The 17794-nt window shown below is 41.9% G+C and overlaps 1 protein-coding gene across 3 annotated transcripts in view; it reads right to left on the reverse strand.

The window, feature by feature from the left end:
- The window catches only part of SLC23A2 (solute carrier family 23 member 2), a 124570-nt gene extending 107327 nt beyond the window's left edge, over positions 1-17243 (reverse strand). For all 3 annotated transcript variants that reach the window (XM_054574001.1, XM_054574003.1, XM_054574000.1), the window contains exon 1: positions 17136-17243. The gene's annotated coding sequence lies outside the window, so the exon portion shown is untranslated. The remainder of the gene's footprint in view (positions 1-17135) is intronic.
- Between the last annotated feature and the right edge of the window lie 551 nt (positions 17244-17794).

Genomic DNA, 17794 nt, shown 5'->3' on the forward strand with positions numbered 1-17794 from the left:
AATAAAAGACTACCAGAACTGCCAGAAAACCGACCTGTAAGGAAGTCCTACAACCAAGGAATTAAAGAAGAAACATTAGTCCAGACTGGTTAAGAGGGGTGGAGAGGACACGTGGTAAGGCTGCAGTTGGTGGACCGTGCAGGTGAGGCAGTGGCTGGCGAACCAGGCAGCCCCACATGTGTGTGTGGATAAACCTGGAGGAACAACTGGGGAGCAAGACAGACCACACAACCCAAGGTTCCAGCGCAGGGAAATAAAGCCTCTAAACCTCTTGCTGTAAAAACCTGTGAGGGTTGCTGCAGCGGGAGAAACTCCTAGGCTCACAGGAGTGTTTGTTGGAGAGACCCACAGCGTCCTAGAAAACACACAAACCCACCTACACAGGAATCAGCACCAGAAGAGCCCAATTCGCTGGTGGGTAGCAGGGGAAGTGATTGAAAGCAGGTGAGAACTGAGCAATTGGCATTGTTCCCTGTTGGACCTCTTCCCACATACAGCACCACAATGCGGCGATCTGGGTTGCCCCACCCTGGCGAATACCTAAGGCTCTGCCCCTTACAACATAACAGGTACACCAAGACAAAGAAACAGGCCCAAATGAAAGAACAGATCAAAACTCCAGAAAAAGAACTAAACAATGAGGATAGAGTCAACCTAGCAGAAGCAGAGTTTAAAACACTGGTAATCAGGATGTTCACAGAAAGGATTGAGTTTGGACGCAAAATAAAGGAAGAAGTGAAAGCTATACAAAGTGAAATACAGAAAAATATACAGGGAACCAAGACCAAAGGAAGGAAACCAGGACTCAAATCAACAATTTGGAACAGAAGGAAGAAATAAACATTCAACCATTCACAGACTAAAGAAAACAAGAATTCAAAAAAAATGAGGAGAAGCTTAGGAACCTCTGGGACAACTTTAAATGTTACAACATTCAAGTCACAGGGGCACCAGAAGGGGAAGAGGAAAAACAAGAAACTGAAAACTTATTTGAAAAAATAATGAAGGAAAACTTCCCCATTCTGGAGGAGGAAAGAGACCTGAAGGTCCAGGAAGCTCAGAGAGTCCCAAAGAAGTTGGACCAAAGGAACACACCAAGACACATCATAATTAAATTACACAAGATTAAAGATAAGGGGAGAATCTCAAAAGCAGGAAGAGAAAAGAAGACAGTTATCTACAAAGAAGTTCCCATAAGGCTATCAGGTAATTTCTCAAAAGAAACCTTGCAGGCAAAAAGGGGCTGGAAAGAAATATTCAAAATCATAAAAGGCAAGGACCTACGTCCAAGATTACTCTATCCAGCTAAGCTATCATTTAGAACAGAAGGGCAAATAAAATGCTTCCCAGATAAGGTCAAGTTAAAGGAGTTCATCATCACCAAGGCCTTATTATATGAAATGTTAAAGGGACTTATCTAAGGGGGAAAAAATCAAAATTATTATCCGTAAAATGACAACAAACTCACCACTATCAACAACTGAACCTAAAAAGCAAAAACAAAAACAAAAAGAAACTAAGCAAAGAACTAGAACAGTAGGAGAATCACAGAAACGGAGATCAAATGGCGAGTTATCAGTGGGGAGAGGGAAGGGGGAGAACAAGGGAAAAGGTACGGGGAATAAGAAGCATAATTGGTAGGTACAAAATAGACAGGGGGAGGTTAAGAATGGTATAGGAAACAGAGAAGACAAAGAACTTATCTGTATAACCCATGGACAGAAGGGGAGGAGAGTGCTGGAGGGAGGGGAGTGCAGGGTGGAGGAGGATAAAAGGGAGGAAAAAAATGGGACAATTGTAATAGCATAATCAATAAAATATACTAAAGAGATGTATGTGACCGTGCAGGTGTCAGAGTCCATCAGGACTATGACAGCAGAGCATGCACCCCAGTTTTAACTCTACATTGCCTCCAGTGCCACTGCTAGAATGAACTTAAAGGTAGTACATCTGTGGGAAAAGCGAAGATTTAATTATTCAAAAACCACCTTCTTTTAAAACCTCTTTAAAATGTATTAATATATTGGAGGGTGCTTCCAAAAATGCTGCATCACATTCTGTATCACTAGGTACTCAAGTTCCTTTTTATGTTTATGAAATGAACCTGTTTGTACACACTGGCACCTACGCATATATTTCACAATTTAAAGAGAAAGAAACAGAGCCTGACTCCAGCAGCTGTCTTTGGAACAGCCAGCCAGGCATCACGAGCCTTGCTTTCCCATTACAAAGTAAATAGAACAAGGTAATGACAGTTTCTCATTAAAAAATATTTATGCTGTGAATCTTTCACCTCCAGTGCTTGTTTTGGGTGACTTAGCATCACCATTCACCAATGGCCGCAAGGTAAGTAGGTACTAAATGCCATCAGATGAAACTCCAGTGATTCTGTTATGTTTTTTGGTTTGTTTAAAAAAAATATATATATATATATATTTATTTATTTATTTTGGGGGAAGGGAAGGGAAGGGAGGGAGAAAGAGAGGGAGAGAATCGTCAATGTGCAGTTGCATCTTGCGTGCCCTGCACTGGGGACCTGGCCTGCAACCCAGGCACGTGCCCTACACTGGGAATCGAACTGGCGACCTTTTGGTTCGCAGGCTGGCATTCAATCCACTGAGCCACACCATCCAGGGCTGTTTCTTAATTTTAGAAACTAAACATCAGTATTTACTGTTTGGGACAAAAAAATATTACTACTCATTTTGAGTGATTAGAATATGAATGGAGAAATTCTGCTTTCCTCTTTCTAAAAGATATTTTTGTGTGCAAGCAAAAAAAAAAAAAAAAAAAGGCAGCAATTTGTTCCCCAAAATAAAATTTTCCTAACCATCAATCTATTTTAGGCTATGTTTATTAAAAATATACAGTCAGAAGGGAGGCACAAAAGCGATATCCATCACTGAAGATTAGAAATAATGGAAAGAACATGAAAAAAGTAACAAAAAGCTTTCAAAGAGAAGCTTATTTTCTGTTAAGTAAACTGTAATCATATTTTTTTTTCTGAAAACACAAGTTGTACAATATGTATAGTATAATCCCACTTTTATTAAAAGTATAACTATACAGTACATATTTGTGGACACAGGAGAGGATTAGAAAGGATAAACATCAAACCACCTTAAAGTCTAGGAGGTATAAGGGCTGGTGTGACTTTGAAATTTGCTTTATACAATTCGGACAAGTTAGAATTATTTTTCAACACATTTACGCTTCCTTTGTAAATCCTTTAAAGAAGTAAAAATGTAAATTTTTCAGAAGGTTCCATGAAGGCAAAGCTGCAAATTAACCAAATGTCATTTTAGCTATAAATCATAGAAAAATTCTGACAGGATAAGTAAAAGTCATTGACTCTATGAAAATGTATTTTTAGAAAGTATCTTTTAAAGCTGATTGGTAAGATGAGTAATTGCTAAGACTAGCTTTGCTTTCTAACTGCACTGAACTACTACTGCAGACCAAAACATAGAACTGAGTCAGAAATTCTAGTGGTGGCAGGAAAATGGAGACAACTGTACTTGAACAACAATTTTCCAAAAGTGAAAAAAAAACAAAAGAATAGATTGGGAATGGAAAATACCTTGCATATATTAGGTGTTATATATTTGCTGAGTAAATAAATAAATGATATACATGTAAAAAAATAACAAAAATGTTTGTAAAAATAAAAAAGTTCTAATACTGGATAAACACAAATATATTTTCGAGAAAAGAATTAAGCACGAAGGGTCACTCAACAAAAACAAGCTGGGTTATCAGTGACCATCCTTGAACTGATGCCACAGTGCCACTGGAACACCGTTCCCCTTCAAATGTTCCACCGCACTCTGAAACATGAAAACCTGCCCTTTGCACACAAGGCTAAGATCAAAGCCCAGGGTCCCTGAGCAAGTTGGAGGAAACTTCCCTTGGACCATAAGGATGCACCACCTAACTTTCCCCCAGAAAGGCCACCCTGAACTCCGAAGAAACTGTTCACAGTTCTGCTGTTTATTAGTTGGGATTTTCAAAAGTACTATAGGCAGTGGTTCCTAAATTTTTATGCCATAGAGAAAAAACACTTCCTAAAAAATTTGAGAGGTGGGGATAATATAGATTTGTCATCTTTGTATTTTACCCTTTCCTTAAAAAGCGATGTTAACACTTCAGAAACAGGAAGGATGTATCATTATATCAATTCACTAGATGCAAAAAAGTCAGACAAAACACCTAATCCTGATTTTAAAAACAAAACCTTTTCAGGGAAAATTTAAATGATACTTGCTAAATATCGCGAAGAACATCTTCTGAAAACAAGGAAAAACACAAATGCTATGTACTTGTCATGCTTTTACATTAAGTTTGTACTTTTTAAAGGATTTGCAAAGTTGGTGAAATGGGCAGTTTTTTAGGAAAACCATTTTTTGAAAGCCTGAACAGGTAACATTTTAATTCTAAAACGTTATAAAAGCAAACAACTATGCTCAAAAAAGGTTCTAAGCTCAGACAAATTCACAGGCCAATTATTCCCTAACGTTTCTAGTAAGAAATGGAAGTGGGAATCCTTCCCTATTCCTTCTGGTAAAACTGACAAATTATCAAAGAAAGAAATTCAACAAACTGAGCCTTAGCATGTGAACAAGCACTAGTTGAGGACAACTAAGTAAGCTGAGGGGCCTATTTTAAGTATGCTCACCCCAAAACTTCCAAAACCTTTCCAAGTTATCTGGGAGTGATCATGTTTAGATAATAATTAGATGAAAGTGACTAGATGTCAGAACTTCAAACTCAGAACCAGGGAAGACCTGGAGGCGGACACACCAGAGCTCCAGGCAGGCGCACCAGGGGCCTGACCCAGCACCCTACCTGAGGAGGGCGCTCATAAAGGTGTGTGGGAGAAAGAACACAAAGGGTTTAGAAATACAGAAGCACTAAAAGCTATTCTCCGTTGAATGCAAACTTTTGTTTTTTAATTCTACTGGAGCAAAAGAAATTAATGCACAAGAGCTCTATCAACCCAAAAAAGAAATCATATGTGCCCAAAGGAAAAAGCACTAAACGCCGAAAGGATCCAAGCCTAAAATTTGAGAGGAAAGCTTGTAAATGACACCTAACATCCCTTTCTGATTGTTTGGAATGAGCACCCAACTTCCAGGCCATCCCATTTAAAGTTCCTGTTTACTGGGATCATGATGTGAAAACGCTTCAAGTTCAAATGTTACTGTTTTCTTAAGTCAAAGGCGGCAGCTGATTATTCCAGGCATATTTTAATAGTCAAACATCTGAAATCTAAAAAAAATTTTACACAATCAAGTTCTGATAAGACTTTTATTCATTTCTTAGAAAATTGTTTCCTTTGAAACTTTAAAGTTTAAAATATGAGATTTTTATTTTGAAAGCTAAACTCAAAGAAAAATGACCTACAAATACATCTTAGTTCTCAAATACATCATAAAATTATAAAACAAAGTAGAGAAAATACTTATATCACTTATTAAGTATCACTATCCCTGATATAAAAAGAACTACTACTATAAATCACCAGGAAAAAGATAAATATAAAACTAGAAAAACTGGTAAAGAACATGAATAAGACAAAGAAAATATGAGTATAAATGGCCAAAATCTCATTAAAAAGTGTTTCTAGTTATCCAAAAAAAAAAAAAAAAAAAAAAAAAAGCAAGCACTGACCAGGTGGCTCAGCTGGTGGGGCACTGTCCCAGCAAAACAAAAGGTCTCTGGTTCGATTCCCAGTCAGGGCACAGGCCTAGGTTGTGGATTCCGTCCCCAGTTGGGGTCCAAGTACAAGAGGCAACTGATCAGTGTTTCTTACATAGATGTTTCTCTCCCTCTCTCTAAAAATAAATAATTTTAAAAGGCAAAATAAACACAATTCTATTCTTCAGCCTAACTGAGGGAGGGAGGGAGGGAGGGGAAAGGAGTTTAAAGAAGTTTAAATGTAGTATAATTGCCAGTGTATTAACCTGGATGAAGTATCTTGCATGTAGGTTACATATGTGTCAAAGCCTTAAAAATGCAAATGATGTCCCTTCCAAATACGTAGTCTAAAGTAGTAATCAGAAAAATGCACATAGATACCCGTACAGGGCTGTTCACTATTGCATTATGTTCAATACAGCATAACTAAATGCCCAACAATAGAAGGATTTGTCAAATAAAACATGATGCATTCAGCACGAATGAGCTGTTTAAAACCATGTTTTAAAGGGCTAGTTAATGATTCAGTCATATGCCTAATATACATTGCTAAGTAAAAAATACAGGTTTATGCCCTGGATGCTGTGGCTCAGTGGCCCGAGCACCGGCCTGAGAACCAAAGGGTCATTGGTTCAATTCCCAGTCAGGGCATATGTCTGGGTTGTGGGCCAGGTGCCCAGTAGAGGGCATGTGAGAGGCACCCACACAATGATGTTTCTCCCTCTCTTCCTCCTTCCCTTTCCTCTAAAAATTTAAAAAAAACAAAAAACAAACCCAAAACATGTAATTCTTGGCAATACTACCCAGGTTGATCTACAGATTCAATGCAATCACTATCAAAATCCCATCTGCCTTTCTGGCAATAATTGACAAACTGATTCTAAAATTCAAATGGAAATGCAAAGGACCCAGAATAGCCAAAACAATCTTGAAAAATAAAAAAAAAAAAACTGGAGGACTAACACTTTCCAGCTTCAAAGCTTAATACAAAGCTATAGTAATTAAGACACTGTAGTTACTGGCGTAAGAATCAACAAATAGATCAATGAAAAAGAATGGAGAATCCAGAAATAAACCTTAACATTTAGGATTGCAATCATATGGTTTCTGACAAGAGTAAAGAACAGTCTTTTCAACAAATGATGCTGAGATACCTGGAAATCCACAGTACGGGAATAAAGTTAGGACTCCCCCACCCTGCCCAACTCACACCACATATAAAAAATTAACTCAAAATAGATCAAAGACCAAAATCTAAGAGATAAAACTATAAAAACTCTTAGAAGAAACATAAGGGTAAATCTTTGTGACCTTGGCTTAAGCAATGGATTTTTAGCTATGACATTAAAAGCACAAGCAACAAAAAATATATATAGATAAATGGAACTGCATCAGAATTTAAAGCTTTTGTGTTTCAAAGGACATTGGAAAGTAAAAGACAACCCGTAAAATGGGGAATGGGGAAAATTACTTGCAAATTATGTATCAGATAAGAAACTGGTATGAAAAATATATTAAGAAACCCTACAACTCAACAATAAACAGATAACACAATTAAAAAATGGGCAAAGGCTTTGTGTAGACATTTCTCCAAAAACATACAGTAGACATTTCTCCAAAAACATACAATAGCCAATAGCAATGAAAAAATGCTCTACCTTATTAGTCATTGGGGAACTACAAATAAAAACCTCAGTGAGATACCACTTCACATCCATTGGGATGGCTATACTCAAAAAGACAGACAATAACACCTGTTGATGAGGATGTAGAGAAATTGGGATCATCATATATTACTGATGCATAACTTTGGAAAAGATTAACAGTTCCCCAAAATGGTAAACACAGAATTTCCATATAACCCAGTAATTCCACTCCTTGATATTTACCCAAGAGAAGTAAAAACATGATCACAGAAAAACATACACATGAATGTTCATAGCAGCATTATTCATAATAGATAAAACGTAAAACAACCCAAATGTCTATCAACTGATTGGTGGCTAAACAAAATGTGGTATTGTTACATACTACAACATGGATAAGTCATAAATACATGCTAGGTAAAAAAGCCAATCAATAAAAGTAACATATACCAATTCTATTTATATGAAATGATCAGACAATGCATATCCATAGAAATACTAGACAGCTGTGATCGTGAGAGGCTGAGGGGAGGCAAGAATAAGGAAGGACCGCTAGTAGCATGGGCTTTGTTTCAGGGGTGATAAAAAACCTTCTGAAATTAGTGTGATGATTATAGAACTCAGTGAATATACTAAAAACAACTGAAATGTATTCAAAAGGGTGGATTTTATGGTACGTGAATGATCTCAATAAAGCTTTTTTCTTTTTAAGGTTACCTGGGGATAGATAAATAAATAACCTCTCCATCTCAAATGCTTTACCTCAGAACCATGCATTTCATGACCAGATCACCAAATCAATTGAAGGCATCACAGCTACTGTAAGTTTTTCATGAAATAGGAAAACAAAATACCAGAATACACAGCTTATAAGGTTATGTGTGAATTTTGTAGAACTTTTTTAAAGACACACACACGGGGCGGGGTGGGGGGGTGGGGGTGGGGGGGGCAGGGGGGGGTTGGGTGTGGGGGGGGTGTGTGTGGGTGTGTGTGTGTTTCACTGAAAAGTGAGCCAAAACAAACCCTAGGAAATATATTTTAGGGGTTAAACAATACCTATTCGAGAAACAAAGCAATGGCATAAGATCTCAGAATCGAAAATAGAAATTGAAAAAAAATTGAACCCACTTTGGAGTGTCAACCTAGACACTGAACTAAACACTAGAAAAAGTGAATTGGACCCCATGTCCATTTGTTACTGGTCAAGTGAAGTAGTAAGATTCCCTATCCTATGCACCGCCCAGGGCGTCTGAGAGATAAAGAGGAGCTTCCTGCTTCCACCACATTCGGGGTCCCTGCTGGTATTATCAACAGCAGATCCAACTGGGAACCAAAAAGATGCAGGTAGAAACACCACCCTCTGCTGCAGCGATCATCCAAAACAGGGGAAAATGCAAGTTGCAGGGTGGGCAGCCTAAAACCACAGGGCCTGAACTCACGCTGGGTATCCAAGAAGCAGGTGTAAAAAAAAAAAGAACCGTAACAAAAAGGGCAAAATCGATACAGCTTCTGTATTCAGTTTATTTTCACAGGGATTAAAAAATAAAGAGAAAGAACCCACAACACTTCTGAGGGACAGAACACTTTCAAAAGCTGAGGGTTAAGAATCCCTGACACAAAAAAATGCCTGAGCCTGCACAACTTGATAGCATGGTTAGAAAACAGAAGCCCTTGGATGAACCTGAAAGAACGATATAAAACTTCTATAGTTCCTCCTGGCAAGAAATTTAAAATCATCCTAAAGTCAGCAGAGAAACTGGACTTATTTGGAAAATCACCACAATAACAAGGAAAAATGTTACCAAGAATTTGTGTTATACAAAATGCCAGGGTCAAATGTCAAAGTTTGTTCATTCAAAAACATCATGTATAGTACTGTAATTTAGTGAAAAAGATATTGAAAATAGGGTACTTCTTTAATATCATTAAAGATTATATACCATATTGTATTCCAATAAAAATTGAGAGCAAGAGAACCATTGTCACACTTGAAACTGTTCTGTAAGTACTCTACAACTTAATACGAAAAAGAAATGTATAACTATAAGAAAAAACCCAAAATGAACATTTGCAGCTAGTATGATTACTAAGAAACTCAGGAGAATCAACTGAAAAACAAGAATAACAGTTTAGTTAGGTGGCATAGCAGACAATGATATTTCATTTTCCTCATGGACACACATACATGACTCAGTTTCCCACTCCCCTTGCATCTGGGATGCGGCAAAGAGACTGAGGAAAATACAACTACTTCCAATCTTGGAACCTAAAAACACCTTCCAGCACAAAGTTCCATGGCGAACTTAGAGGACACAATCAGTTGTGTTACAAGACAGAAGGAGCCTAGTTCACCAACTCACCACTTACGGGAGGAACCACCTAGAAAAATATGAGCAAGAAATAAATTTTTATTTTGTTAAGATACAGATTTTGTTAGCATAACTACCTTGAATAATACAGGTGGTCAATTATAAGGTAGACTGCCAGCTGTATACCTTCTTTGTACATAAAGTTAGGAAACAGTATATGTGGCAGGAAGGAAGGAGCAAGTGGAAATAATCTCATTCTAAGTAGCAAATATTTTAAAATAAACAGCAATAAATAAGTAACCTGTAGATCATATATTAAGAAAAATCCAGAAAAATGAGAGACATGAAAGACCTGCATAAATCAAATAGTTTATTTGTAACCAAACAATTCAACATTATAAAGATCACAAGAGTCTCCAAGGTAACTTAAACATTTAATGAAATGACACATTAAAAGTCATTTTGAGCCCTGGCTGGTGTGGCTCAGTGGACTGAATGCTGGCCTGCGAACCAAAGGGTTGCCTGTTCGATTCCCAGGCAGGGCACATGCCTGGGTTGCAGGCTAGATCCCCAGTTGGGGGCATGAGATAGGCAACTGATCGCTGTTTCTCTCACACATCATGTTTCTCTCCTATTCTCCCTCCTTTCCCTTCTCTAAAAATATATAAATAAAATCTTTTTTTAAAAAAGATGACAATGAATAAATGGTGCTGGAATAAAAAGAGAATAAAATAATCCTTACTTCATATACACATAGATTGATTGTAGACAAATATTTTTTAAAAACCAAGAGAAAATATAGGAGAATATTTATAAAATATTGGGGTAGAGAAGGCAAGAAAAACAAAGACTGACAGATTTGAATTCAAAGCATAGAACAAGTAGTTGTAACTCATTACCAAAAATGCAAATCTTAATAACATATTCTCAAAAACAGTGAAAGCAGGATCAAATACAACATATCTCATAGCACCAACTTTATGCGAAGGGTAAGAAAGAAAAATGTCTCATATTAAACCAAGCAGTGATGTTTCTGGAATAGAATTTTGAAATTTACATTATTTTTAGATAAAACAGAAGACAAAAGAGGTGGCATTCTTATTACACTCCCTGACCCTTCAAACTATGCATATATTCCCCCAAAGTATACTTCTGTGGAATAATTTGTGAAGCAATGTCTTAATATATGAAGAGCTTTTGATAATAAAGCACTGATCACATATACTACCATGAAGCAAGCATAAACAGTTTTTTTTTTAAGCAAACTTTTTCTATAAAGGGCCAGATAGCAAATATTTTAGGCTGGCAGGTCAAATGAGCTCTTGAATGAGCACAGCTGTGTTCCAATAAAACTTGATTTACAATAACAGGTGCTGGGAGTTCTCTCAACAGCAGCATCCTCATCACCTGGGAACTGGTTGGAAATGCAAATTACCAGGCCCCACCCCAGACCTGAATAAGAAACTCTCCTCTGATACCTATCATGAGACAAGGAAGAGGTATGTACCCCTCACCAGTGATTTGCCTATGGAGACAGAAAAAGATTTGAGCCTGCATTGCAAAGGGGACAAGAAAGCCAAACCACATTTGAGGCTGAAATCCCAACTTCAGTAGAATGTGTGAGAAATTGAGTTTCCAGCAGTGCTTTCCATCAGAAATGGGGAGAAGACCAGCCAAGGAGTCATAATGCTGAGACCTCTGTGAAGTGACAGTCCAGAATGGAAAAGTTAAGGTGGGTTGAATTAAAGCTGGTGGTGTGTGTTTGCCTGAACAAAGAAAAGCTACCTCAAAGAAAGGCAATGTGAAAGAGGTGAATGTGTTAGGGAGGAAGGCTGTGGAAGGTTCCTGAAGAACAAATGGGGGAACTAAGTAAGGGAACAAAGGACTCAAGCTAGGGTGCAGAGAGGCAAACACCGTAGCCAAGAATGAACAACAGATGGGATAAGAGGAAGGCAGAGAGAGGAGTCCTGCTCTCTTTCAGCCCTCAGCCTCCTCCCAATATACCCCTCCAGCAGTCCCGGAGAGTTTTCTACAACCCACACCTTAACAGGTCACAATCCTCTCAAGAAATCTTTCTGTGGCATTCCAGATAAAATTCAAGCCCCACAATATAGCCTCAAAGGACCTTTACACTCTGTATACTCTTTCCACTCACCACATCCTCAGCCTCGCTTCCAAGCAGCCTGACATAGTCAACAACTCTCACATGCCTCTCCACCTCTGCTCATGCGGTTCCTTCCATCTGGAATTCCATTCCCTGTTTGCCCAGCCCAACCACTACCTTCAGTCTCAAGTCTTTGAAAAGTATCCTAGAACAGAAAGGCTCAGACAGCATGATTCAAGTCTAACGGGGCTTGACAATCAGACCTGCCTAGAGTCAAACTCTGACTCCGCCACTTGGTGGCACTATGGTCTTGGGCAAGAGACTGCCCTCTCACCAAACCTCAGCATCCTCAGCTGTAAAATGGGAATAGTAATGACTACTCCACAGAGGTGCTGTGATTAAAGGACTTCAGTGAACACAAGAAGTGCCAGCAGACCACCTGGTGCCCACCTAAAAATGCTAGCATCTCTGCCAGCAAGAACTTAAAAACCCAGACAAGACCTAAGAATAGTGTTCTATCATTGAGGGCTCCATGAATTACTGGAGCATTAAGAGCAGAATTCAAGACCCAGGAGTTAACTTAGAGAAGTTAACCAAGCTCTGTTCCTCCACTGATAAAATACAAACCAGAACCAGATTGCCTGCAGATTGTCAGGACAAATGATGATGACCTCAACTGCCCAGCACATAACTGATGCCCACTGTGGCCATCATTATTGCATTGGCCCTATCATATAGAGTTGTCTAGTCTTTTCAGGTCCCCTGTATTGACTAATACAGGTCCCTGTATTGGAAAGGTTCCTATGGAGAAAAAGTGCATCTTTTAAACTGCTCTCACATTCAACTTAGAAGATGAAAGGACTCAACTCTATAAGATTCACATACATATGAAAGAGAGAGGTGGCCTTCTAGTTGGATGAGCTGTTACCAGGCCCTTACTGAGCTGCAGAACAACTGAAACAAGAAAGCCTGAGAGATCAGCTACTTTGGGAGGTACCTATGGAAAGAGCCCATGAATGAAGAAGGCTTTCCTGACCACTGACCAGAGAAAGCCATGGTTTGGGGTGACCAGGCAGAGGTCCCTCCCCACTTAAGAATTCATTGAGCCCTGGCTGATGTGGCTCAGTGGACTGCCGATCTGTGCACTGAGAGGTCATGGGTTCAGTTCCCAGCCAGGTCCCCGGTTGGGGGAGTAAAATAGGCAACCAATCGATGTTTCTCTCCCTCTCTTTCTCAGTCTTCCCCTTTCTCTAAAAGTAAATTAAATAATTAAAAATCTTTAAAAAAAATAACTAATTGAGGCTGCAGATAGAAAACAATGAATAAGGAAAAATTCGAGTCAAAATAATGGCAAATAGAAAGAAGCTGTGAGATACAATCTCAAGTTGATGAAAAGTTCACACAGTGAGAACACTAAATAGGATCCTCTATGAAATTATACCCCCTGTTCACTACTGCATTCATTTTACTTGAATACTTAGGTATTTCTTTATAGAGTGTATATGCAAATCATGTCTCACACTTCATGGGATTTAGGAACTGGTCAAGGGTCATTTTTGATAAATTCAGATTTCTGATTTTTGTGTTATCTTTAGATTCTAGGCCTGCATAACATGTACCACCAAACAGTACAAGAAATAGTTAATAAATAAGTAGGTAGAACTCTCCTTGGAGTAAAGCCTTAGAAGCCACACTTAGACCCAAGGTCAGGGACTTGCCTGAGGCCAGAGGCAAAAATTAAGACAAAAGGATAATAAGACATTCCCAAGACTTACCTGTCCCTGGAAAAGGACCTCCCCAACACATCAGCCCTCTCCTTTACCACTGCATTTGGGTATGTCAGTTTGGTGTGACAGCTTACCATGCCCTAAAACTACTCCACAGGCATCCGAGTTAATGGCTGCTTTTGTTCTAGATGCTCAGGTCAGAAACCTTGGCATTGTCCCCAGACTCGCCTCTCAGATCTAGTCCATCAGCAATATCCTCAGACTCACCTCAGAAGATCACTGATTACTACACCTCCCCATCCTCAATCCCCAATCTCCCCAGTCTGACTCGCCACCCTCAGCCCAGCACTAGCTGGCAGTCTTGCTACCTACCCTGCCCTCCCTGCCTTCAGTCTGTTCTCACACAGCAACAATCAGCATGTCCCTGATAAAAGCTAAATCAGTCCACCTCCTTCCTCTAACTCAAAACCCTCCAATGGCCCCCACCCCCCTCTCAAAGTAAAATCCACAGGCCTTTACCATGTGCCACATGGCCTCGCATGACCCAACTCCCATTGTCTCTGACCTCCAAAATAAATGCTGTCTTCCTCCTGCCTCAGGGCTTTTGCATTTGCTTGTTTCCTAACAGGGAACTCACTTCCTCCACAATGACTCAGGCCTTCCCCGCCTAACCATTCCTAAAAGTTCAGCTCCCATCCCAACACTTAATACCACCAATGCTGCCAGAGTCTACTTCAGAACACAAAGTCTTATTGTCTGCCTCCCCATCAGTGTGTGAGCTCTATGTGGGCAGGGAGTCTCCATGCACATCCGAGCACCAAAAACACTGCCAGTCACACAGCAGCGTCTCATTAAATGCACTGAATGTGTGAAAGGCCTATGAAAAGTATAAGCTGGAAGCAGACCTTAATTACTGGAGAGCCAACAATCTAGAACCTGTGACGAAACAACAGGCTGGAAATCGCAAAGCCAGGGAGAAAATGAAGAGACTGCCATAAAGCACATGAAGGACTTGTTTAAAACCCATGGTGGCAATGTACAGCTTACCCTGGAGAAGGAATGTTCCCTAGCAAAAGAATGAAAGAAAGCCCAGACATGTAGCCCTTGGAGGAGAGAGAATAACTGGAAGAACAGCGGGGAGTGAAAATGAATTAATGAGGTTATCCGGCTTTGGGATTAGCGTGTTGGGAGTTTTACAGGCAAGGCCTGGAAACAGGTCAAGAAAGAATTGTAAAATGTTTCCATTTTAAAAAGCTGAAAAGGATTAAGTAAATATACGTTTTTAAAAAGCTTTCATTAACAAGTATAAAACACTATATAACTGCAAATTATAACTGCTGACTTTTAATTCCCTTAACCAAAGCTGGAAAATTCCTTAAGCTACCAGTGCTGCATGGTTCCCAGGTTTGTCTTTAGAGACACTGAAGAAGATGGCAATAGCCAACTCAGAATTTCCAAAATCCAACAGACTAGACCTTAGGCTCCTTGAGGCCAAAAGGATGGATTTTGCCCTGGCTGCTGTGGCTCAGTGGATTGAGCACTGGCCTGAGAACCAAAAGGTCGCTGCTTTGATTCCCAATCAGAGCACATGCCTGGGTTGCTGGCCTGGTCCCCAGTTGGAGGCTTGTGAGAGGCAACCAATTATCTCTCGCATATCGATGTTTCTTTTCCTCTTTCTCCCTCCTTTTCCCTCTCTCTAAAAATAAATAAATAAAATCTTAAGGGAAAAAAAAAAGACTGGGTTTTATCAACAATGATTTGATCAACAGCACCCGGCACCAAATTAGTGTACAGACTGACGGAAGGCTACATGAGCTTACTCCTGGGCCACCTAATTCATTTCTGCAATGCTAAGTCCACTAGACTTTGCCACACAAACAGGCTAGGGAGCGAAGCATGACACCTGGCAAAACCCTCTCCAGTATTCCAGACAGCTACTTTCCTGAGCATTTTTGAAACACCTTAACAGACATTAAACCTCAGCTTAATTACCTGTGTCACAGTCAGAAAATACACCTGCCACTGAACCATCTAAAATAAAAAAAGTTGTCAATATGAAAACTTCTTGAAATACCTAATTTCTTTAAAAAAAGAAAAAAAATCACTCCCCAATCCAAGCAAAGAAACCAAAAGAAAACTGCTCTAGTATTCAAAGAAAAGAAACCATCTTGGCAAAGGAAACAGTCTACAAAGCAGACAGCTCACGCGCAGGCTGCCCAGTGAAAGAGGTAATGTGCTGGGCACACCCACTTGCCTCCTTTTAACTAGCGGGTGTGCCTTGAGGGCTTACACTGTGCAAGTCCACTGCCGGCCTTTTAACAGGTCAGTGCCCAAAAGCTATTAAGTTTTGAAGTTAAAAGAGACCGGTCGTGATAGGTTCACAAGTGACCCTGATAGAGTCTACCATAACCCAATACAGGAATTCGGAGCTGAAAAGCCCTTTATAAATCTCACCAGAATCAAACACCTTCAAGGAGCCAGGCACGGAAAGTCAAGAGAGAAGGTGAAGGGCAGGTGCAGACAACTGGAAATGGTGAGGCCCCCTGCCTAACAGCATTCAAATGCAAAAACAAAATAAAAATGCTCCAGACACTCCAGGTTCCAGCCTGCGGCTTTAAAGAGGAAGAAACTGGCGGAGGGAGGTCACATGGCCAACTAATGACAGCTCAAACCACACTGTCTCGGGACTCCCGGTCCCACTCCTCGCACATCCTCGGCCTTCTCTGCGCTGGATGACCCAAATGTCAGCAGAGACAGCATCTTCACTTCCTGTCTCCCAGCACTGCCAGAATACAAGCAGCAGCTACTGCTAACGCCACGGAACCCAGAAATCCCTTACGAGTGACTTTCTTCAACCTGCAGCTGCCCTCATTTACCCTTTGCCCCGATAATCAAGAATTTCATATCAGTCATGCTTAAAACCCCCTGCAGGCCCAGTTCCTGTCAGCTATCCATCCAAGGGGGCATATAAAGTCAAAGGAAGGAGAAAATTCTGCGCCCTAAACTAGCCACACTCGAAAATGTCAGTTTCTATTCCCAGCACGGTGGCAACAAGGGGAACCGGTGACCCCCGGGGTACAAGCCATAGGGAAAGGGCCTGGGGTCGGAGCAGCTGCTTCTAAAATTACTTGGCGCAGCCTTTGTAGAAGAGAAGAAAGCAAAAATGAAAAAGGCGGCACCCTCCAACCCCCGCCGTTCGCCGCTCCTCTTGATGGCCCTGAATTCCGGGGGCAGGAGGGGGCCGTGGTGCCCTCACGCACCTCCTGCGGAGGAGCGAGCGGAATACGACCCCAGGTCACGCGGGCCGAGGGCCGGGGCGGAGGCGGCGGCGGTGGCAAACCTAGTCCCGGGGGGACCCCACTTGCCTCCCCGCGGCGCGGCCTGAGGGCCACAGCGCGCTGTGGGGCTCGCGGCGGGTAGCGGTAAGCGTCCAGGGCCCCGGCCAGGCCCGGCGGGGACTAGAGGTCGCCAGGCATCCACGGGCCCCACGGCGACGGGCCGGGTTTGGGGCGCGCAGGCCGCGCCGGGGGCTGGTGACAGCCCGCGGGGGCCGTGCCAGGCCGGCCTCGTGGACTCAGCGGGGACCTCGCGGTCCAGCCGGGCAAGCGCAGCCCTGCGGGTTGGGTGAGGGGCGCGGCGGCCCTGCTCTCACCTGGCTGCAGCTCGCTGGGCTCGCGTCCTGCCGCCGCGCCTCCGCAACGCAGTGCCCGCTGCCGACGCCGCCGTTTCTGCCTCTAGTCCCCGCGACAGCCGCCTGCAAAATGGCGCCGCGGAGGGGCGGGCCGGGGGCGGGGAGCCGCGAGGCCGCCCGCCCCCGCGCCGGCCTGGGGCCCACCTCCCTCCCCGCCCAGGACCCCAGCCCTCCGGCCTCCCCCGCGAAGGGAGAGGCTGCCCCTTCAGCATGGAACGCGCCACCAGGCATCCCGGATCTCTCGCCCCCACCACCTCCCGCCGGGCTCTCTGCGCGCCCCCACTTTCCTTTTATTTCCCTCCCCTGAGTGGGAACTATGCCCCCTTTTCGTCCCTTACCGTCACACCTGCTCCTGGGGACCCACCTGGAATGCAGAGCGCTCTCTCGAAGTCTCCCCCTCCTGGTGTCCCCTTTTTACCCTGCTTCACAGGGAGCTCTGTCAGCGCTCGGTGAAGATCAAGCAGTTTGCGGGGCATTGGGGTTAGTGGGTTGGATATTTTAAGAAAATTTCACCTTTTCTCTAGTTAAGCCGCCAGGTTTTTTAGCTTACAGGCGAAGAGGTCCTCGTTACATTACGCCGACACGGTCATATAGACCGAGGGGGTCTCATACTAGAATGC

Source organism: Pteronotus mesoamericanus, unplaced genomic scaffold (assembly GCF_021234165.1).
Source record: "Pteronotus mesoamericanus isolate MK-2021 breed Mesoamerican mustached bat unplaced genomic scaffold, CSHL_Meso_final contig_25, whole genome shotgun sequence".
NCBI classification, from domain to species: domain Eukaryota; kingdom Metazoa; phylum Chordata; class Mammalia; order Chiroptera; family Mormoopidae; genus Pteronotus; species Pteronotus mesoamericanus.